This window comes from Haemaphysalis longicornis, unplaced genomic scaffold (assembly GCF_048455015.1).
Source record: "Haemaphysalis longicornis isolate Haplotype H1 unplaced genomic scaffold, Haemaphysalis longicornis Haplotype H1 scaffold_13, whole genome shotgun sequence".
Classification (NCBI taxonomy): domain Eukaryota; kingdom Metazoa; phylum Arthropoda; class Arachnida; order Ixodida; family Ixodidae; genus Haemaphysalis; species Haemaphysalis longicornis.
The window spans coordinates 58,710,767-58,734,638 of NW_027526233.1; positions in this window are offsets into that span (position 1 = coordinate 58,710,767).

The following is a 23,872-nucleotide window of genomic DNA, read 5'->3' on the forward strand; positions in this document are numbered from 1 at the left end:
ATGTCACTTTTTCACCAGATCTTTCATCACATCCGGTGAATTTTTTGTTGCACCGAAAGTGTTGCCTCCTCATACAGATGGTACTATGCCCCACGAACAGCTTAAGAGCCGCCATTTTCTGAACGTGTTGGCTTTTATGGAAGCTTTGCTACCAGTTACATTTACCGTGCCAAATCTCCCTACCAAGATTCTTAAAGTCGATAAGGCATCGCTTGTCGACTAGAAAAATAAATTTCCAAGAAAACGCATTCGAAGAAAATTTAACCCAGCAAAACTGCGCATCAAAGAGCATTATCATTCCAAGTGTAAACTTTAGCTTTCAAATCGCCAGCATCTATGCTGACCTTTCGAGGAGGGGCTAGACAGCGGCAGTTTATTGCGCAAGAAGAGGTTTGTGGACAGGACACCAGCACCCAGCCCAGTAACAGCATCCACCACGAATAACATTTGAAATGCTGAAAAAGGCTGATAAACGAAAGGTGGCCCACTAGCTCATATCCTATCTCCTTTGTGTGTCCTCCTTTTTGATCGTTTCAAGCAATATCCCAGTTCACACGAACTGGCTCAGCAGCAAGTTCTTCACCAGCAGCAAGTAGCCAAGTTCAGCAGCAAGTACCATAGTTCACAATGATGCACATGATCGTGATCATTTTAATGTAGCCAAACCTCTTCATACACTGCTAACATTGCTATTCGGCCAATTCAGACCAGCAATTTTTCATTTTTAGCCACCTCTGTCGGTTCGGCAGTTTTTGGAGGCAATTTATTGTATATAACTTGCTTAGCTGACGAGTCGTTGATTGCTGGGTATTTTCGTAATTTGGTTACATTTCTTCGCAGCTGTTTGGTATTACGGATATGTTCCACTTCTCGTTTATCTTAAATAAACGCCCTCCCCAAGCCCACATCTTTCATACAGTTTTCATAGGGAATCTCTCTCTCAATTTGTGCCCTAGCCTGTGCTGCTTTAGTTCGCAATTGGTACGCCCAGCACTCCTTCTCCTACTAATTGCCTCTGTACGATTGACTACTAATGACTTCCGCGAACCATGCATAGGGTTTGTTTGTTTACGTTTTATTTTGCCAACCGCCTCCGCCGGGCTGTTCTATCTCTGTTATCCGTGGGCCAAGAGAAGCGCGTGTTCCATTCTTTCTGCCGCCTGTGTTATCTGCTTTCATAAAAAGAGCGCGTTTAACTAACGGCACGTGCCTCAAATAATCTTCGATCTACAGTTTTCCTGATTCAAATCGACAGTTCTAGAAACACCTCCTCCTAGAGATAAATGCCACCGGAGCAGACGCCGTAGTATTCGATTTGCCGACAATCACCTGAGCACGTCACTTTGTTGACTGCGGCTTCGCCGCCTGTGTATTGTTTGAGTTAGGGGAGCAAAAGTTCGCTCATATGAACTTGTTTCTCTACAAGGCAGCTGCGTGTTTTCTGGCTACCTTACATCTGGTGAGGTGCTGGGTAAACACCTCTTCTCCCGTCACCTTGTGGAAGCCGGCAAGCCAGCTCAAGCCGAGCCAGCCACCGATTGAAATGTTTACCGGCCGAATTTGATCTCGGGACTGCTATTGAACTGGACTGCTACCGCAGACCATTGACCAAAGGCGGCCGAGGAGGAAGCCACACAATGAACAGGTCGCGCCAAAAGTTTATCTGATTCCAGGCTGTAAGCAAATTTACCTAATCTTCCCGGATGGCTCTCTGAATACAGCGGAACACGAGGTTTTGATGTTCCCTCAACCATGTCTGCTTTCTTGATGACTAACCTATACATGACTCTGAGCCCTGTCGCAGAGGCTATTACAAATTCCGTAGCCTTCTCCGAAACGAATTCACTACAATTATTGACTAGAATTAATTGGAGATGCCCGGGAAGCCAAGAAAGTCTGCTCATTCACCACCCTACGGCTGTTCTACGGAATTCTCGGCCATCGGCACAAATTGGCCAGCGTTGGCGATAAGATGGACAGTTCTAGTCCGGCTACCGCTATCTGTGCGCGTTTTCACCAGCACATGTTCATAAGATGGACAGATTTCACTCGTTCACCGTAATCACGGTTCTACATTGGCGAAAATGTGACTGAACACAACGGATCAACCGCCGCCGATGAAAGGCAGTAGCTCCTGCGACGTTGATCAAAATACAGGCTGAAATTTTCCAGCTACCGAGTATTCGCTCGTGGTTTTAAAGCCGGTGTTGAAAAGAGCAGCTTCCCAAATCTGACCACCATTCTCAGAACCGTTTTCGGCAGCCAGTAGTCCTAATATGTCGGCTATCACTTCATGGCAGCAACTGGAGTGTCTCCCCGGGGCCAATCGCCCAAACGTAATCTGGCAAACACCCCCGCAGTCCAGGAACGGCGCTTGCTACCCCACGTTGTACAAAAGACATCCTGCAGGTTTCCAGGTGTGGAGTTCTTGCTTTGCGCTGGTATATACCAGTGTTCAAAAGATCATTAGCGCGTACCCGGCCGCAAAGCACCCTCTTTATTCTCGCTGGTCGGCAAACACACGCAAACGCAGGCTGATGTCTGGTCGTAAATTACTCGTTTTAAAGACAATAGTTTTTATTGGACTACTTGGACACGTGAATTTTCATCCGTCTGTCTTTCTGTCTGCCTGTCTGTATCTCGATTCAGCCGTCCTGTCAAAGCTAACTCCAGCGTCGAACGAGTTGTTATATGCACAAAACCGTATCTAAGCATGTAAACCTGGTGGCAATGTTCGTCATTGTCAACATTGTTGAAAAAAATCATTACGCGTATTTGAAGTTGAACAACCAACACATAAGTGATAGTTTTATTGTTGCTTAATGAATAACGCCTGGATACTGTACTCTTGCTAAAGAAAATAACAAACTGCAGCCATTGTAGAAAACAGAGCGCATTGGCGGCATCTCTGTGGTCCTTGGTGTGCACATCCGTGTGTTTTCCAGGGCCAGTGCCAAGTGCTGCCACCTGTGGCACCAGAAGTATTTTCGAACCGAGGAAGACATTGCTGCAGAGAGGCTTCAGCGGGCCGACGCCCGTCATTTCATGCGTGCCCAGGCACCGACCGAGTGACGTGCTAAGTGACATGCGAAAGATTGTGAGATGGGTGCTCACGAAGGCCACACAGCGAACATCATGAACGGGAGTAAGTTTTGCAACCTCAACGACTCTGCCCAGTAGTCATGAAGTTTCAAGTCAAGACCCGAACACATGCCCAGAAAACGCACGATACATTATAGTCTCTCTGCCTGTCCATCCCTCCATCTGTCCCCCAGGCTATCGTCTTTCGCCGACATCTCCAGCTAACCTATCAGATAGGCTGCCAATATTCCCCTTCGCAACCGATGTTCAAAAGTTGATTTCGAAACGCGTAATTTGTGCTCCGATTATGAATCAGGCCCCTCTTCTTTGAAGGGTGAACGACTGTTGTGTCTGATGTCCAGCACTTCCCATGCCCAGTCACCGGATCTAGGAAGGCAATGCATGGACAAGCGCTCATGGCCATCTGTCATTATTTTCACCTACATATACTTTTTATGGCTTTCTTGACACTTGAAACCAGAAATAAGAATTATTATTTGTATAAAGTGTCTCAAATTCGCTCGTCTTGTTCGTCCAGACACACGGAGAATGACAGTGGCTGGCTATGCCGTATTAAGAAAAACAAGAATTTAATTGAAGCGCCCTTAGGTTCGAGAGCCTGAATTGACGACTACGGCATTTTAATAGACGTAAAATGACTTCACGTCATTGGCACTGTAATTTTGGGGGGCAAGAAATTAGAAACCTATTCTGTGTTACCGATGATGACGCCGGGCAAAACCAAACGCATGCTACCAATAGCAAGAAGTCAACCCTCTCGGCATTTTTTCTTGCTCCCAATATCAAAATCACTGCACGTAGGGCGTTGACTGCAATTATTCTTGCTCCCCCAAGAAAAGTGACACTATCAACTGGGAGCAAAAATTGATAGTGCCTGGCAGTTGGCGCATTAATCCAGGTACAAGCGAGAGTTCAATGGAACCAAAGGAGACTCAAAAAGTGACTAATAGTCCCCCACACAAAAATGATTCAACGTTCTCACGCCAAAAAAGAGTCTCACGTCTTCGCTGCACGGAGATGTCGTTGCGGAGCATGAAGGCGCGAGCGACGCAGACGTCTTCAGAAGTAACAGCCCGAATCAAGGCACAGCTGCTGAAGGAGCGAAGGCCAGGTAGTGAAGACACAATGGCATAGTCTGGGGTAGAATAGATGCACTGGCGCAAAGGCCTCGGCAGGGAATTGCCAGTGACGACGTGGGGGCCCGAAATTTTATACCAATGGTCGCAAAACAGCTGGGACGTCGCCGTCCTGACGATGGACTTCCAGAGCAATCGAAGCCACCAGGCACATTATCTTCCGAGCCCACTTCGTCTTCCTCCTCCTCTTCTTGTCATCTCCCTGATACTGCTTCGGTATCCACAATGGTGGTGATTCACGGCGACACCTTGCGCTGTGCCTTTTCCTCTTAAATTTTCTTTTGATGCTTGGTACGTCACCATAATACCCCCAATTCAATAGAGTTGCTGCGGTGAAGCCACACACACTTTTAATGTCCAGAAATCAAAAGGAAAAAATAAAATCAAAGAATAGGTGTCCTAAAACACTTTGTCCCAGACAACGCAATCGTGTAGATGTCCAACCCAAAGTTTTAAATAGCTGTGAGTCCTAGGAGTTTTTGTGAACGTTTTCATTAAATTTCGACGATCATCGGTGCATAAATCGAAAGCGTCCGCGGTTGAATAATTGTTCCAGGCAAAGGCGATCACTCGTTTCTTGAACTTCCGGTCACTTTTTCTCTTTTCTCTTATACTTCCAGCATCGCTCGCTATGAAAAGATTCACTGGACGGGCACTTTCGCGATCCGGGTAATTCCAGCATTATAGTGCACCCTGTTAATTTGCAAGAACGCGTATGTGAAGCTACTGTCTTCGTTTTTTGCTCTCTGTCATTGCAGATTGTATGCCTAAAGCAAAACAGCTGAATCTGTATCAGGCAGCTTTCGCTTCGTCCCGAGTAAACCTTACCCATCTTGCCAGAACCTGTGGCACTCGCGCTGCGGTGCTAATCTCGCGCAGCTTTACCAGGCTAACTTTATTCTGGACCAGTATCCGCAGCGTAATGTAGAGACATTTCGTTCGGCTACACTTTACAATAGCAGAACTTAAGGTTATCGTTCTCCTGCTCGTGGAAATATTTTCCTTGCCATGTTTCCGCTTACGTTATCCGATTTTCTTGATCTCTACTGGAACCCCTGACTCCATCAGCGCTCCAATACATGGCATTTCAGGACAGTCGCTGTTGGACGCCTCTTCGTATCCAATGGCTACAGCGACCAGCGATGCGTTTGTTTTGGGCGCGTGTGAATCACCAGCCGAAGCACCTTCTGGCAGCGCCTGTTGCTGCAGCGTGTCCATTTCTATGTATGGTTCACATAGCGATGTGTCCACATGGTGCGCTAATTTTTCTTCGTCTGGTTCCAGCTCCGGAAACACTGTCGCTTTTTCTAAGCGAGCTGGTATAAATTAGCCATCGATCCTTTCACTCTGCTTAGGATCTGCCGTGCCATTATAAGTGGCTGGAGATCCATCCTGTCTACAGACATCAACCCACTGTCGCTGGATTAGTGCCCCTACTACCGGCAGTTTATTGAGAGCTTCGACTATATTACGGCACGCCGGACACTTCTTACTCAGGAAGATTTTGCCAGATGTTGCATAGCTTACGCTATCAAAATTTATTCATACCTAATAATTCTACAGAATGGAATCACCTCCCATCAGAGATCGTATTCATTTCCAATCATTCTGTTTTTCGAAGGACCTTGTCTGCTATAATGCAAAGTGATAATTACCTGTGAATAAATGAAACACGGTCATCTTTTCATTTTTATACCGTGTAATTCGCTGTTTTTTGGTCAGTTTCTTTATGATTACTGTGTATTTTGCCAGAGTTTGTGTATATATGCGTAGAGTGCGTTGTTATTTTGATGGTTTGCTTTCCTTCGTATTTCACAGCAAAAAATGCTCTTTTATGCTGTGTCATTTCAACTATGTATTCTTTTGCCCACTCCCATCTACAATGGCTTGGCGCTTGAGGGTATCTGATATAAATAATTAAATAAAAAATAAATAAAAAAATAAATAAAATTATAAATAAATAAATAAATAAATAAATAAATAAATAAATAACTACAGAAATAAATAAATGAATGAATAAAGCACTGTAGCCGACAGAAGCCAACTACTCGGATTCCAAAAAGGACTGCATGACCATCGCGTGAAAGGTGCAGAAATTTCCACCGTACCTATATAATCGTCCGTTCAGGGTGGTCGGCGATCAGCCCTCACTATGCTTGTTAATGCGCCTAAAAGACCTGTCTGGGCGACTAGCACGGTGGAACCTTTCGTCATCGTCATTGACTTTCATCATCGCCAGTGCGTTGCCAACGCGCAATTTCAGGTACATTACTGCACCGGCAATAAGAGATTCCGTAGTCCGCACCCACCTGAATGCCTTAAGCAGCCTTAACATCCCACACTCTGGTGTACTTAACCTAATTGCACGCAAGGAAGATATGGCGGCCCTCATGAACAAGGCGAAGGGTCTTCTTGAGGTAAGAGCTTTGACTAACTTTGAGGCTTAGAACACAAGGCAACACTTTCCATGATATCTTTTTGAGTGTGAAAAGGTATGCTATGATAAAATGACGAATCCAGCGAGGAAACTTGTATCGAACCGGCTTTCCATAACGCTTCTTGTTTGCTGCGTGTGACTGCTCAAAGCTCTTAGACAATGCAAAACCATCGTATTAATATATATGTTACCGGCCAAATGCAGCCTCAGAGTGTTTTTCTACGCCTCCAAATGTTCATTTTTATTTTCCTGTTTGCGCAGAACATTTACATATTAGGATGACTGTAGCAATGGTGACATAAATGTCTGGAGGTCATCTTAACATTTCGGTTATTCTGAGCGTACCTCCACAGGGTACACACAAAAACAGCAAGAAGTACATTAAAAGAGGTACCTAGAATATGTGAGAGTGCTTGCTCGAGCAATCCCCTTCGTAAAGCATTTGTACTGCGTTATGCTGCGTACTTTATTGGCACTCAATTTCGAGAATGCAATGTCACTTTCATTTTGCTTTCATAAATATTTTGCTGTTCCGCTAATTTCTCGCCTTGAGTCACAATCAGAAGGCTGCAGGAGACTACTTCAGGTATATTGTGGCAGTATAGATAAAATGTCACAGTATTTTTATAGACACAAAACTACAAAAATAGTGCTACATGTTTTTTTAATCCTTTGGTAGAAAATACCGTTGACTTCATTTTCTTAAAGTTCCCAAAAAAATCGCAGAAGGCATTTTTTTCTATTGGATTTTACTTTAGACTAAAATGTCTGACTGACCTTCAATGCAGCGCATTGTTCGTTGTGAACACTTTTTCTACATAAAATAACATTTACAGGAGGAATGAAAAAGCATGGAAGGATAATAATAAACGTAGTTCCCTATAGTTTATAGTTCCCTATAGTTTAAAAATACAAGAGCACCGCAGCGTTCTCTTGACTACCCTTAAACAATTATTAAGTGTATCAAAAGCCTCTTGGCCCGTGTCAACTTCGCTCATGGCAAAAGAAGCAGACGCTCCAAAGTACTACAACCAGGCCATGCGCCCGCGCCAAGAGGGTATATTTTGTGAATTCCGCCTTCCCGTTTACTTTTTTGTGTGGCATATGGAAAGAAGTGCATGCGTGTTCACAGTAAAAGTAATGCTTTAAATAAATGAAAATGATCACCCATGTGGAATTTGACCGACATCACTGCACTAGTACGGGCGCGAGTGGCACGCACGAGGCCATGCGAGAGGGAGAGAGACACATTATTTTTTTAAGGCGGAGAGGGGAGGCCAGAGGATTTCTAGGCGCTCGACCAACTAAGCGGAGTGGTGGTTTGCCCTATCATTTTCCAATTCCTCACCTGTTCGGACGTAAAGCAGGAACCTTAGTCTTCTTTCCAAATTTAAAGTCGCGTAGCGTACAATGGGCCAATGCTATAATGCAGCTTAGATTACGTAAAACCAGGATGCATTTGATACCGTCACCTGCAAGCTTCCTTTTTTTCCCATACTTCGAGCGTCCCTTTGTGTTCATTTACGTCAGGCGTAATTTCAATATTATTTACAGGTTACGCTACGTGTAACTCAACACACTCTCGTAGACTTACGCCAATCAAACCTGAAGGTGTTTAATTGGAGCCGTCAGCTGCAAGCTTTTTTCTTCGATTTACATGGAACTCGCTTGAATTCGCATTTACGTCCGAGGTAACTTCAATATCTTTAAAAGGTTCCGCAAGACGTAACTCTAGACACTGGTGTAAAGTTTAGTCTGACGTAACTTCAGTTTTCAATTCTGCAGCGATGGGCTCGTTCGGACGTATTTACGTCCAACGGAGCCCATAACTTCGTCTAGAGTTAAATGTAGACAGTCACCTCTGAACACCAACCTAAAATAATCTCGGACGTAACTATAGAAACTGCATTTTTTTTTGCCTCCGGCTACCTTCCAGCTTTGATAACCATGTGATAAGGAAAACGATTCCACGCGGAGAGATACGACTGAGGAATAAAGCTTGCATACGCACTTCTTGGTATCATTCTCCAGTCCAAACTTCTATACGCTAGTAAGGCAAGCGGCTTTAAATGTCACCGCTACTGCGTTCAAAGAGACTGTCAGCTCAAGCATCCGTAAAAAGTACTTCCGAGAGTACCAATAAGCGCTACTATACGCGCTACGCTTCTAAGTTGCGGGAGAACTGAGCTCTTCATCTAACGCGTTAACATAACGCAAAACGCGGCCACCAACGCCACCAAAAACTTTACATAACATTTTGAAGAACGAACGCTAACCCTGAGAATTTCCGCATTCACTGCAACGGAGGCTGCCATGGTTCAATTCCTAGGTTGCCAGGTAAATACCCATTCCTGAGGCGACCTTTAGTAGGCAGAAAGACCGCGGGCTATGCTTCCAGGGTGGCATTATGGCTGCGCTCGGCTTTAGTACGGTTTCATAAACGAGCTTGTCGCGCATCTTTACCGCAACGGTCAGTAGTAGCAACGCTTTGGTGCCTTCGCCGGGGCACAATAGAAAAAAGCGTAACACAAACTAAAAAAACAAAAAAAGTTCCTGTGTTTTTTCAGCCGCCCCTTTCCATAGGGGCGATTGCCCGTGTAAGCCGGGTGAACTTCGCAAGCGTTGTAATCCCACACAAGGGCCGAGCGCCAGGCCGGGGAGTCGCTTGCACCTATTTTACCGGTAGGTGTACGGCACCACCAAGGCACACGAATGCACATGGTGCCTTCCACAGCAACAGTGCACGCTCAACTCGGAACCGCCTGTGGCAGGACATGCCTCCAGACTTTTTTACCCCCGGCAATGGCGCAACGCGGCATGATGGCCGGGGTCCCCGCCAGATGGACGAGGGTCAGGGGCTCCTCTCAAGTGTAAAGGCAGCTTTCCAGGAGCCAATTCCCCTTTCAAGGATCCGCACTCGATCACGGACGCCTGCACCCATTAATAAACAGGTGGGTGCCCGGCGGTACCAGGCGGTACCATGCGGTCACTCCCAGGGGCCCCTCGACGACCCTGAACATAGTAGCACGAACGCAGCTGAATGTCCTTCCAGTCCAGGGCCCAGCCTACGCCATCGTGCCGTTCGCTGCAACCTTGACACAGAGGTGGCGCTGTCCGCGAATACACCGCCGTCAGATGCTGACACCGTGGTCTGGTTCACCGTTCCGATGGCATGGTGGTCTGGCAGCCTGCGGAAGAGGTCGACAGAAATTGTGATGGTGAATGGACCTTCGTCACACTTTCGTGTGCTGTCCGACGAGAAAGGAGGCGACAGGGACATTGTGAAGACGGAAAAAGAAAATTATATGCTTATCTGTCCCAGAAGTCCTGACTTATGGGAGGGAGTAAACGAAGTACATCGGCATTTCACGTCAGTCTCACATGACAAGTGACCCTTAAATACAGTTCGCAAGGGTCGAGATACTGTCTATCCTGCCCCACACCAACGTTCCTCACGAGTAGGGTTCAGGAATACCAAAGGCGCCGTCTTAAGGACAGGTCCAGATGCCTTCTCAGGTTTCTTGTCGTCAGATGATGTGGCCGTCATACCGAGTCAGGGCTGGGGTGCCGGGACTGCTGCAACTGGATCATCGCCGGCACATGGTTGCTCTACCTTGTACGGCGCCTGCAACCGGACAGCGCGCCAATGTTTTATCCCAGCTCAGCTCGCGAAGACCACGCCCCACAAACGACCCCGAGATGAGCACCCCGGTAGCGTCGGCCAAAGCCCACACTCGGCAACTGAACCCTGGCAGGTGCAGCTCGACAGGCCACCCCTTGGTCCTGGGACAGGCCACCAGGACCGGATGAGGTAGGCACGCCCTGGGTGAAGGCCGCAACAGGAACGACGGCAGGAGCTCATGCTCTTGAACGTCGCCCAGCCCCTCGTTTCGTGGTACGGGACCCTTCGCACGTCCCACTCGTAGCCCTTCTGGCTTCGTTCTCTTCCCTCGATTTTTGCCGAGCTGCCGTGCCACTTGCCCACAGCACGCCATCTTCTCTTCCGGTTTGCACTGGTAGCTCCAGTTTACTCACGGCCCATGTCACAGTGTAATATTTAAAAAAACACAACACACAAAGAAAACAAAAAGCGTGTGTACTTTCCTCACAGCTGGTGTAAAGTCAGTGTAACTAGGAAAATGCCGCCGTAAGTGAGCAGAGCGGGCAACATTGGGGAGTTGTGGCCAGATAAGGTTCAGCGCTGCGCATGCTTCGTCTGCTACGAGTATAAATCGCCGCTCTCTGGTGTCAGAGAACGACAGTTGAACGGAGTGTGAAGTTGAGTGTGTTGGTGAGGCAATATTGTAGACCAAGAGCAAAAATAGACGAAAGACGAGCCAACGGATGAGCTGTGGACGAGCGGTAATTTTCAACAGTTTGTTTTTAAAAAAATATTGCCCTGTTTCTCTGTGAAGAAGGATAACCTAAAAGCTAAACGCAGTCCACGGAGCGGTCAAAACAAAAACACACATTTACCATAATTTGGGATGGAGCATACTTCCTAGCCAATTAGCTGAGTGAACCCCTGAAGGATGCTAGCTTTGTTCTAGCTGATATACGCAGTACTGTCTGTGTCCCTGCCACGTCGTGAGCATCTTACGGATGTGTAAGGCCGGGTTCAAACTGTTGCTGCAACTATCGTAATATCTTTGAAGGACGTTATTTTACGTCGCAGCCAATCGAACTGTGTGACATGCCATTTTTTCGTCCGTTGTTCACAATATGGCTTTTGTGTCGGTAGTCTTAACATAGCCTAACACACAAACCCAATCCGCTCTACCTTCGAGGACTCCGGAGAGGTCCCATTGGGCCATTTGACGCACGCCTTCAAACCTCGCACCAGCACAACGGACATGCCATCCATAAGTATGAGCACGAAACCTACACCTGCCCGTGCCCGTCCCCCCCCCCCCCAGTATTCTGCAATACAAACCTGCGCACGCATAAGCCGGCAACCGGACCTGCCGCGGTGGTTCAGGGCTAAGGCGTTGCGCTGCTGAGCACAAGGTCGAGGGTTCGATTCGCGGCCGTGGCGGCCGCTTTTCTGATGGAGGTGAAAAGCAAAAACGCCCGTGTGCAGTAGATTTCGGCGCACCTTAAAGATCCCCGGGTGGTCAAAATTAATCCGGAGCCCTGCACTACTGCGAGCCTCATTGTCTGCGTTTAGTCGGCGCATTAAACCCTACAATAAATCAAGCCGGCAACCGGTCATGTGCGCATGGTTAGAAGTGACGGACACGGTAAAAAAATATCCCTTGAAACCCTCCGAAGAAGAAAGCCCTCCTCACGCCGGTGTGAGAAGCGGGCAAATTGATGTTCCTCCGGGACGGACTCGCGCCTACTCGAGGAGCTGAACTTGTGGCGGTAACGGTGGCGCCAGCAGCTTTCTGTTGTTTTTGCGCCCGTTCGCGCTTCTGTTCGGGCCAACGGTTCAATTCTTGTTCTTCTTCCTCCAAACGAACAGCATGCATTTTTCCCGTAACGATTTAAAACCTGGAAGCCATTGAGCTCTGTTCTCGGGTACAAACACGTGGCTGTCCGTTTTCCTTCCCCCTCGCATGCATCTTACTGTTTGTGTAAGATGTCTGTGCAACACATCAACCCACACGCGAAGCAGTCTATTAACTACACCCGACTGACCGCATTCAGTCATATAAATTCGACATCTAAATCTCCCAGCTGTACAACCAGAATTTCATCTTTAGGGGCATTACGCCTAGCTGTGCGTGAACGCCCCCTTTTTCTACCCTAAGCCGTGCACGCAAAAGCGGCAACCAGTGTTGGCGCATACTTAGGCGTGGAAAACACAGGAGAAAATGTCGCTCCGAAGGCCTTCCAAGCTGAAAAATAAATATGGGCTCAAGCCAGCGTTCCAACTGGGGAAATTTCTCTTCTACCAGCAGGAATTCGCAGTTACTTGGCGATGTGGAATTTGAGCGAAAATGGCGATGGTGCGTTTACTTTGGCAGCAGTTCCCTGGGCTTCGAGGGAGCGGCGTCCGTTTACGTCCGCGTAACGCGCCGCAACCGACAAGGCTGCAGCTCGCGCAGCGTACACATTTCATGTTAGGGAGTATAGTAATCTTCAGTGCATTTTTGACGCCGATTCGTGCTTCTTTTTATTTTCGTAATCATCCAATAAACGCAGTACCGCCGTTAGCTGACGACTGTGCAACGTGCCAACGGGGCATCCGTGGAGGCGAGGAGAACATAGCTTTGAAAGAGGTGTCAGCAGTGGTGAAGAGGAGCTCGGAGCAGCGCCGAGTAAATCGATGCCAGCGGAATGAAAACGCGTAGGGGGGGGGGGGGGGGGGAGGGAGGCGGGGCATATACTGCTTCGCAGTAAAAAGCATACCAACATATCTCCCCTCCAAACAGCGAAAAACACAATTTCAAAACCATGCAAAAATCACACACTTGACATGCGCGAACACTTGGTAGACTGAGGAATCGTAACTGTTGATCACAAAGCCCAAGAAAGGGGCTGACACATTCCGGCCCCAATCTACGCGCGAAATCTTTGGGGAGGAGAAGTTAGATGTTAGCGCTTGTCTCTCCCCTTTCCTTCGTTCCTCCTGTTTTGACATTCGCGCGTCGTCTTAGAGGCGCGTGCGAAGATTTCTACAGCTAACTGTTTAGCCCTTATTGTTATTTATTTGACAATTGCGTTTAATTTACGAACCAATTAAGAAACAAGCTACACACTAGGGTTTTTTTTCATGGTAACGATAATAACTCCAAGGGCAAGTAACACGTGTGCGCAGGACTTCGTAGGCCATAGAGTTGCGAGGTATTGGTCTCACGAGCGCTTAGAATTGCACGCACTGCGTGGGAGAACATCATCTTTATAACGAAATGATTGTTTTAAAGCAAAGCTTTTTACCTCTACCCCCCCCCCCCAAGGTTTCTTTCGCGACCGTTGGTGTCAACAGAAAACTTCGGCGAACAAATAAAAGACATTACTGCCACCGCCAGGAATCGAACCTGTAACTATTAGGGCAACAAATCGAGAGCCCGCTGTCTTACTGATTTTGCTACGAGCCCACGCGGAGACACAAAAGACAGGTGGTGCACTCACCAAGCACATCTACGGGTTTACCTCCTGCATTCTTGCTGAATGCCACGTGATAGCGTCACGCGACCTCTTGCACCGCTATGCGCTCTGCCCACGGCCCGTGTAGAGGCCCTGTTCGCGCCTTGCGCTTGTGCTAGAAGTTAGAAAAATTAAAGAAAGCACACACCAACTCATGGAATCCCACTTCTAGTACACCAATGAGTTAAAGCCTCTGGCCTCCAGTGTTCACGTAAAATATCACAGCTCCTTGTCGTCCGCCTTCACGCCAGACGGCGCATCATAGAAAACATATAAATACGTCTTGAAGGCCAGGCCGTCACTCCAAGCCCCAGCATCAAGACCATGGGCCTACATCTACAAGCCAACACCAAAAGTGACGTATCCTCGTAGCGCCTCAAACACAGCATCAATAAACTGATACACATGATCAGGCGAGTTGCCACCAAGAAGCGAGGCCTCAAAGAATCCGATACCCTTCGATTAGTTCAAGCTTTCGTCCCCTCGAAAATCACTTACGTCAACACCTGCCTGCTTCTCGGGAAGGACATAAAGATGCTTTATATAATGATTAGAACGGCGGTTGAGCAGGCCATTGGTCTTCCCATGAGTGCGTCCACAGAAAAGCTGCTTAGCACGGGGCTCCACAACACCCTGGAAGAACTGGTAGAGGGCCATCTTTCTAATGAGACGCTCCGAATGAGCAGAACTGCGGCGGGTCCCCGCAAGCTTCACCAGATTGGCTGGGCAGCCCAGAATGTCACACCGCTTGATGTACTACCGGAATCTTGGCTACAAAAACTAAAGATGCTTCCTCTGCTTAGAAATATGAACGCCCCAAGCGACAAGGGTCGCCGACAAGCACTGGCTCAAGCGCACAACGCCACCCTCGGCGGGGATCACGCAGTTATCTACATAGACGTCTCCCAACATCGAGAACAGCAGTACGCCATCATCGTGGCTACCTCCAGAACCAACCTCCTTGAGTGTGCCTCACTTAAGAGCCAAGACATGATGGCAGTAAAAGAGGCAGCCATCGCCTTCGCTCTCACTCAACCAAGGGTTCGGACGATAGTCACCGATTCCCAAAAAGTCTACCAGAATTACTTGTCGGGCTCGGTGTCCTGACCTGCACTTCGTGTGCCAAAAACCCACTCCCCAAACAGTTCCATTCACCTCATCTGGACACTCGCTCTGGCTTCCATGCAGAGAAACGAATACACCCACCAACAAGCCTGCGCTTTTACCCCCCGTGCTATGGAGCTTCACGAGGACAGTCACCCGCTTGTCTCGTTTAGGGACATAACCAAGTGTTATCGCCTTCAGAGACAGACCCTACTTTAGCCTTATCCTAACCGTTCCAGCGAACAACAAACTTGCCTACGGATCATACATTCCGGCTCCTTCCTTCCCACACCTGACGCGTCTTCACTGACTTGTTTTTTGGTACTAGACATTTTCTTCGACTCACCCTATCAACTCTTGTGTTTATGCATGTAGTGTGTTTTCTGCCATTTTTTAATATCTTAACGTCAGTCATTCAATATGTCAGTGTGTGCACGTTCGGAACATTTTATGTTTGTTCACTGCGTCATTTGTCTTATCAAAAGAGACGTTTGCGTTTCAAAGAACGCTTTTCTTTCTGGCAAGGCTCTCAAAGAGGTGCAAGAAAACGATCCGAAAAGGAAAACAATTATTGCCATCGGCTTGTTTGGGTACGCTGAACCGAACGCATGGGAAATGTACAAAAACTGGGTGAAAGAAGCTACAAAGTAAGTAGAAATCATTTTGCTTTGTTCAGAATGACAGGATGAGCATTGCGTTCAAATTAACCGCGCGATATCGACAGCATGTTCCCATTCTTTGTTTTTAGGTACCTAATACGTAAACAATTTACCCCTACTTGTACTTTACCGCCAACTGGTTTGATCCAGGCAATGACTAAGGCTAGTGACCAGTGTATGCACTTTACAAGTATATTTTCAACGCATGTTTATTGTGTGGCCAATGTGAAGGGACGTTATGAACCTTCTATTGGGCTTGGCCTTTTTATGAACTTCACCTATAAAACACGATGCTTCTTCGAGCACTTGTAGGTTTAGGTTACTCCAAAAATCAACACTTAGGTGGTGGCAATCACCGTCCTGCGGATTTGCAGATGCGGAAATCATACATTTTGGCAGCCACAACCTGATGTCACGTCTAACACCTAGTACTATAGCTATCGGGTTTTTAATACAATGTCTTCATCGTGGCTCGAGGAACCATTTTTCTACAACCCCAGAAGTCTTCCAGCAAATGTGCTACATGTCCACACCTTGCATACGCGCTCAGTGATACTGAAAATGTAAAATACTTAAAATCCCTGTCTAAGGTAGCAAATTCGAAAGCATTAATGTTGAATTCTTGAACACATGTACCGCATTCTTGTACTCTGGAATAAGTGGCGGCTTTTAATACTGTATTCATATGAGGACGAATTGCGAAGCATGCTCACCGCACTGGACAAACATAGTAGAACCGTGGGCCTGAAAATTAACATGCAGAATACATAGTAATGATCAATAACCTCGGGACAGCACAGTGATTTGAGATAGGTGGCGAGGCAGTGGAAGTGCTAAGTGAATAAATCTACTTCAGTCCTGTTTCGTTATTTCAAGCAAAACAGTGTTTTTTGTGTGTTCTCCTAATTTTTAGGGCCTCATAAGCCCACAAATCAAAAATATAGCTGGAAGTAAAAGTAATAACAAATTTATTATTGAGACCATTAATTAAGACATCTGGTAATTAAAACTTTTGTTTACAACAATGACATCACTTTTGCTATTCTCCTCAATTTTATGACTATATTAACCCACAAACAAAAATTCAGCTTTGTAATGCACGTAGGTACAGATTTACAAGCTTAAGAATAAAACTGAAACCGCTTTTTTTTTCATCCTGTGTCGCAATTCCGACTTCACCGGAGAGAGAGAGAGAGAAATAACTTTATTGGGAGAGGCTGGTGATCCTAGGCGTCGGCCAAGAGCCCTTGGGCTCTAGCAGCGTCTTCGGCCAGCTGGACGGCCCAGACTTCACCGGAACTTTTTTTTTTGTAGCGAGTAGCTCCACTAAAACGTAACAACAGTAATATCTATCGGAATCGGCATCATTGGAGGACAATTCCCCCCCAAAATAGCAGTTTTGGTTTGTTCTCTGTGCGCTAGAGGAACTGCAATGTGATGTCGTAAGTTAACGCCACCAGGGCCAAATGGTTGGGGCAAGTTGTGACGCCGGGTCCCAACCATGTGGCACAGATAATTAGAAGGATAACAGTGGACTGGAGTGCATTCGCCAGACATTCCAAGGTAATGAATGGCAGCCTACCTCTGTGCCCGCAGAAGAAAGTGCATGATAGCTGCATCTTTACGATAGTCACCTAGAAAGCAAAAACTTGGAGGCTCACTGAGAGGCTTCAACTTGAAGTGAGGACGATTCAGACAGCATTGGAACGCATGATAGGTGTAACATTAAGGGACACGAAGAGGGCGGAGGGGTCACGAAACAAAAGCGTGGTAAGGACATATTAGTGCCAATTAAGAAGAGGAAATGGACGTGGGAAGGGAATGTAATGCGAAGGCAAGGTAACCTTTAGTCATTGATGGTAGCAGAGGGGATCCCTAGAGAAGGCAAGCGTGGCAGGGGGCGCCAGGAGGTTAGATGGGCAGATGAGATGAACTTGGCGTGAATCAATTGGTCACAGCTAGCGCAGGACCGGGATAATTGTAGCTTTATGGGAGAGGCCTTTGCCCTGCAGTGGGCGTAGATAGGCTGATGATGATGATGATTATGGTGGTGGTGGAGGTGATGGTGATGATGATGATTATGATGATGTATTTCTGTCCCAGTTCATGGTATGCTTGCGCAGCCGAATGTGTTACAACTGCGGAAGCAATTCTTTCAGAGTTGCAGTTCGCGTGTGCCATTATTGCTCGACAGAAAAGTTTCCAGAAAAAAAGGATTGATGTATTAAAATTCGGAGGAATTAACCATCGCTAATATTGTAATTAGAAGTTACAATGAAGCAGTTAGAGTATCAGACACGGAAACAAACCCACCTATTTCAGGAAGCTAGGCTTTTTTTCGTAGATGTACAGGCTGAAAAGATACTTAAAAAATCCTACACTCGCAGGAAAAGTGCTGTATCACACACGTTTATCACACACCCTCACTACTCGACATTTTAAAGTGCTGTATCACACACGTTTATCAGACACCTTTACTACTCGATATTTTATATTATCACGTTTCGCATTCACTTTCTTCGTTTCTCAAGTTAGATTTTCAGTTTGTTTTCTACAGGCTACTTCTTTCACACCGGCTGCGAATCTGTGATTACCATTGTTAGGTTGTCATTTATCATGTGTACACTATCCTCGCTCTTGTCGTGAAAAGCGCAAATTTGTTTACGGCGGTTAGTTTTATTTCTTGCGTCCTGGCTCTGACTGACCCCATGCTTGGGTCGGGGTTTACAAAATCTTCATCTTTTTCTTTTGAGATTCAGCCTTACTTTGTACATTAGCATCCTATGATCGCTCCACCGAATCTCGACGAGCGCCTCCATTTCCTACACAATACCTAGGTTGTTACCCACAATTAAATCACTTTTCCTTCAGTTTTACCGTTTGGACATATTCATGTCTCTTTCTTATTGTTTCTTTTCAAGACGAGTGTATTATTAACCTTCGAGTTTTTCTCTCCGCATATTGTATCAGCGTATCTCCTCGATTGTTGCGTTTGCATATTTCAGTGTCTTACTGACCTTTCTCCAACTTGTTTCTCGCCTAATTTTGCATAAACGTCCCACATCAGAATCGTGACCTGCGTTTTTTTCTTCATTGCTGATTCGACACACTCGTAGAAACTGTCTACAGCCTCATCATTGTAGCTAGCTGTTGGTGCATAGGCTTATACTATGTTTAGGCTGTATTGCTTGTTTATCTTGTTAACCGCTGCTCGGGAGCGCCTTGCTGTGGCCAATTGTGTGCGCCTTTCCTGGGAGGGTGCGTAGAATTCGTAAATCTTCTAAACATGCGGCTCAACCTCTGCAGTGTCAACGTTTACACCAGTCTACCTACACTGAGGATATGCACTTTTCTGCAATTTTTAGAAAACTCTTAAGGGGCAAAAACTGTGTCTATACGGACGGCTTTTAGAAATTCATAGTTGGTTTAGAACTCGGAAGGCAGCGACAGAAGCCAAGCTGATTTAAAGGGACCAGGAAGGTAGAATACAACATTATTTTTTTATGGAGTCCCCCCAGGGGACATCTGTTAAAGCAGATGTTTCGTGTACACTGCGACACAACGGGCCCCCAAAACCAACGTCTAGCCGTGCGTGGCGGCACCGTGTCAGGGGAAATCATGACCCTGGTTGTGAACCCTACGCCGAGTTTTGGACTTTAAATGCCCCTAGACGAAAGCAGCACACCGCTTTTGTCTCTGGTTTTCTTAGATGCCACCTCCTGCCTAACCCTAACCGTCCTCCCCTATGTTTTAAACTTTCATATCTTCTTTCTAACAACCTTCTTGTCCTCTTTTCTCCTCTTCGTATCTCCCCCTTCTTAGTGGTTAGACTTAACAATGTGTGGCGAACTCCCTGGGGTTAAGCCATATTTGGGGGGGGGGTTATGTTGTACAGCCGGCGTGGTCACGACATGCATGCAAATTGTGGTCCCGTCCCCTTGTTGAGCTTTATGGTGGGTGGGTGCTCGGCACCACGACCGAATAGATACTTTATTTCGTGACTTCTGTTTTTGTAAATATGTTCTCACGAAAAGGAGGAGGTACCGAAGTAAGTGATATTTTTTCATGAACGACGTCAACAATTTTCCGCGCTTCGGTGTGGCGCACAGCATTACACCGAGAAATCTGCGCGCTTTGTGTCGCCATTCTTAGTTACGAAGGAAGACGCCATAAGTGAAGCCTACAAGATCAAGAAGCTAGCAAATCGAGATCTTTTTCTTGAAGTTCCCCAAAAGCATCAGTAGGAAAATCTCTCAAAACAAACATTTTTTGGAGAGATCTGTATAACCTTTACTGAACACCGGTTACTGAACACAGTCCGCAATGTCATCTCAAATGACGACCTGAAGTCTCTTGCAGAGGAGCTTCCAGAAGATCTGAGAGAACAGCACTTAAAGAATGCCTATGGCATCAAAATCGACCTGGAAAACAATGACATCCAGTCAAAGCACACCGTCCTCACTTGCTTCAAACATACTTTCGGAATCTGTGGAGGCAGGCAGCATAACTGCAAACTTGCCCCATACATTGCGAATTCACACCGATGATAAGAATACGGCCGCGGCTCCAAAGGCTTCCGGAGCCAACAGGCATGCGCCCAAACGGCCACTAATATGTCACGTAAAAGAGTACGATGCATCAACCTGCTATGTTGTTACATAATGCCCTTTTTGGCATCACCATCATCATCAACAGCCTACTCAGTATACTGCAGAACGAAGGCCTTTCTCATTGACCTCCAACTGCTCTTTTTTGTGCAGAATAACGATTTAAGATATCAAAAGCCAGCGTGAGTAATATTAGCACAGCTCTGGAAGCCTCTTGTACGTCGTAGCCGCCACACTTAGACCTAGCATGCTTAGGCATTGCTGACACCTTGATGCGTGCACATTTTACAGCACGGGTAGGAAACAAAATCTATCTCTGGTGTGGAGAACGTGATTCACGCCATGCTTACGCATTTATCACCCAGCCTTTCAATTTCGTGCGCTTCAGTTATTTCTTGCGAAGTTTAGCGTGCACTCCATCCTATCACCTCGCACATGCCAAACTGAGCTGCGCAACTGTAGGGTTTGAAATGCAAAGCTACGAAGCCATCATTCCCTTTTGGAACGTTATTTCCGTGCCCCTCATAGGTCCTTAATGTACCTACCAGTTTGACTGACGTAAACTGACCCACATTTCTTTAGGGGACCGCGATAAACAACGTGCTCCATACATGGGACGTGGTGCACACGATGCTTTACGTGACAGCCAAGGTTCTTCACACCTTTCTTTTTAGTGTCCTTGGGAAATTTTGCGAGGTTGTGAGGAGTGCTAACCGCTACCTTCGCGTGTACATGGTTGACAATGTTTTTTAGGCCGTGTGGCAAGCAGTGATTGTTCGGGCCCGCGGCAACCTTTTTCCTCTCATTCTCATGATGATCTCATGATGAGGCTTCTCATGCGCATCCTTACGATGGAAACATTTCAGGTTCCTGAGAATGCTTTCCGTCACCGATACGACCGGTAGAGGGAGTAGCCAGCCGCTTGGATCCGACTCACTTGTCCGATGAGGGCAGTTGGCACTGCATGGTGCCACGCCGTTGCTTAGGACGTCCGAGACGCGGAGCTTAGCAATTCCCTTTTTTACCTGCTTCGAATGTCATGAATGATAGGGAAGAAGCGGCTGGTTCGCGCGAGGTGTTCGCTGCCAACACACGTTTCGCACGTGCAGCTACGGTCAAAAAAAACTTGTCGATTCATTCTTCGCCAACTCAGGGGGGATATCCAAAGGGGCTAAGCCTTTCTTGAGCGCGTTGACTGTCTCAGAGACACGCGTATCAAAGTTTTCTTCAGTAGACTCCAGAAGAACAAAAACAGATCGTCCACGTACCGAAGTAGCTTCGGCGCCCCTGCAGATTCCAGACGTGCCGACACCAGCGTATCACACTTAACAAGCGCCATGCTAGTAAGTATAGGGGCGATACAGAAACCCCTGCAACTGCCTTGTTTTTATAGCCAAGTAACAGCGAATAGTACAAGTCATTTAAATCCACTAAAGAAGCTTTGAAACATCGGTGGTACTTAGATTTAACAAATGAAATAAAGTGATCAGACTTTTTGTGAGAAGGATCCGGAAAACGACGTTCATTTAAATACTCTACAAAACCGCCTACTGCTTTTCGCCATGTGCCTTGACAATCACAATCCCACGAAAGGGCCTATCTCGTTTTTACCGTAAAGAACTTCGACATCCTGCAACTGTTGCTTTTGTCAACCATCATGGACAGCCGATTCAGTTCAAGTTTTTGCGCAATTTTGTTGCTGGCAACAACCTTGCAAATTCCGTACGTTAAAGACGGACAAAATCGCTTCTCTCGCCTTGCTACTAAACATTCCCTAGGCATTACACAGAAACAACCTTCTTGGTCTGCAGCTGAGACAGACAATTCTTGCTCTTGTAAATAGGAAGTTACAAGGTTCAAGTTCAAACAAATGGCTAGAAGTCATATAGCCCCTATGTTCATCAACACCTTCAGACACGCAACGTTCATTTTAACCCACAGGTACCACGCGTGACACTTGCCTGGCGTGTGTTACAGATCAGGGAGCGATCTTCTTGGCGGCACCGTAGATTTCGTTCCAGGTACAGTACTTGGCGTACGTCTATAGGTATCCTTATATGTCCGCAGCAACGGGTCGTAGTAGTGGTGGGCGATCGTTTTACTGGCTGAACTAAGGGGAGGTTCAGGACGATCGTTTGCAACAGGATTTCTGCTGTCTGTTCAGTAATTGTATCAGTTCCTGAAAAACTAATAGTTTTGAAAATAGTAGCCTTGTATCTGAAGTCCACATTTGCTACCAACAAAAAGGCAATTGCTTTGGTTCCTCCACTGCCCCTACACTTAGGAACATGGTGCTTGCAAAATTTGACACACTATGGTGGGCGCATCAAGAATCTGCCAGGATGGCGAAGGAGTTTTGGTACCTGAACTACTTTTTTGTGCTTCTTAAGTGTGATGAAGGAAGACTTCATACTTGTGTCTTTGAAACACTTATCTGTCTAAGGAAGCCTTAGCTTCTCTGGATAATACCCATGAGGTTCTGGAGAAAGGATCGAAAGGATTTTTCGTTTTGAACTTCGATGAATCTGCGAAACATGCGTTTCGAAGTAACTCCCGTCAGAGTATGTAATTCGCGTCAAAAGAGGAAGAAACCAAAGCGAATAAAATTACTCAGATACACTTGAGCCGTGCAGCGATTTTATCATAAGTGGATATCACCATGAAATCCTTTGAACACAGTTTATTTTGCAAGAAATGCTCGAAATTAAGTTTTGTAGAGGACGTGATGCCAGTACGCTCAATGTACCTGAAAAACTAACAACTGGTGTCGGATAACTACACGTTTTTATTGCCATAGTACAAACCCGGGGGTTGCGATGTCATGACAGGCATACATCCAAACTTCGGAAAACCGGACTTTAGATTGCTTTGCATAGTCGTAAATTCAGTGATGATTCAGGTCGTTCTAAGGAAAACTCCTCCTCCCAACACAAGGATGCATTTTATTGTTCGGTTCGTTCTCGTCTCCCCAGTTCCATTACACGTTCTTTTTAAAACGGCTGAACCAGTCCCACTGACTTCACAATGTACAAATTATTTTCTTCCTTATATATACCATTTCCTGCAGTGTCAGTATTTTTGGACGCTCCTCGAACACCGTGCGTGCTAAAACATTCAATGTGAAATTGTTTCATGCTCGTTTTTCCCTGTCCCAAAGTGTTTTAGTTTTACGAGTGTTTCTCCAGAGGCAGGTCTTCTGGACGTAAGGCAAAATCTTCATAATGGCCATTTCTTTGCAGACATTCAGCGCGGAAGGGTCTTGTATACGGAAACTCTATGCGCTTAGTTTTAGACATCAAATTAACTATCGCTATTTTGTGCCAGATTAAAAACCCGCGCACGACAGTGCGGGCAGTATATTACAAGCTTATGAACGCAAACCCTTCAACAATCGAGATGCGTTTGCCTCCGTTGGTTAGGCATAAAACGTTCGAAATTGAATTTTGTAGTAGGAACTGTGTAGTATTTTATCATTTAGAAGATAAAACGCTTTGCATAGATGCTCCTATATCAAAAAAAAGTATTTTTACACTTGCACTCCCACCGCCCTGTGCACGAAAGCGAAGCTCTCTCTTAAAACCCTCACACCACACCTTCCTGTACCGGGGGCTGTGGTTAGAGAGGTTTAGTGTGACAAGATGAATGTTGTAGCTAATAACTCCAAACCAAACTCTGCCTCTTTTCGTACGCACAGTTTCAAGGCCGACACAGTCATTGCCATCAGCTCTACAATTA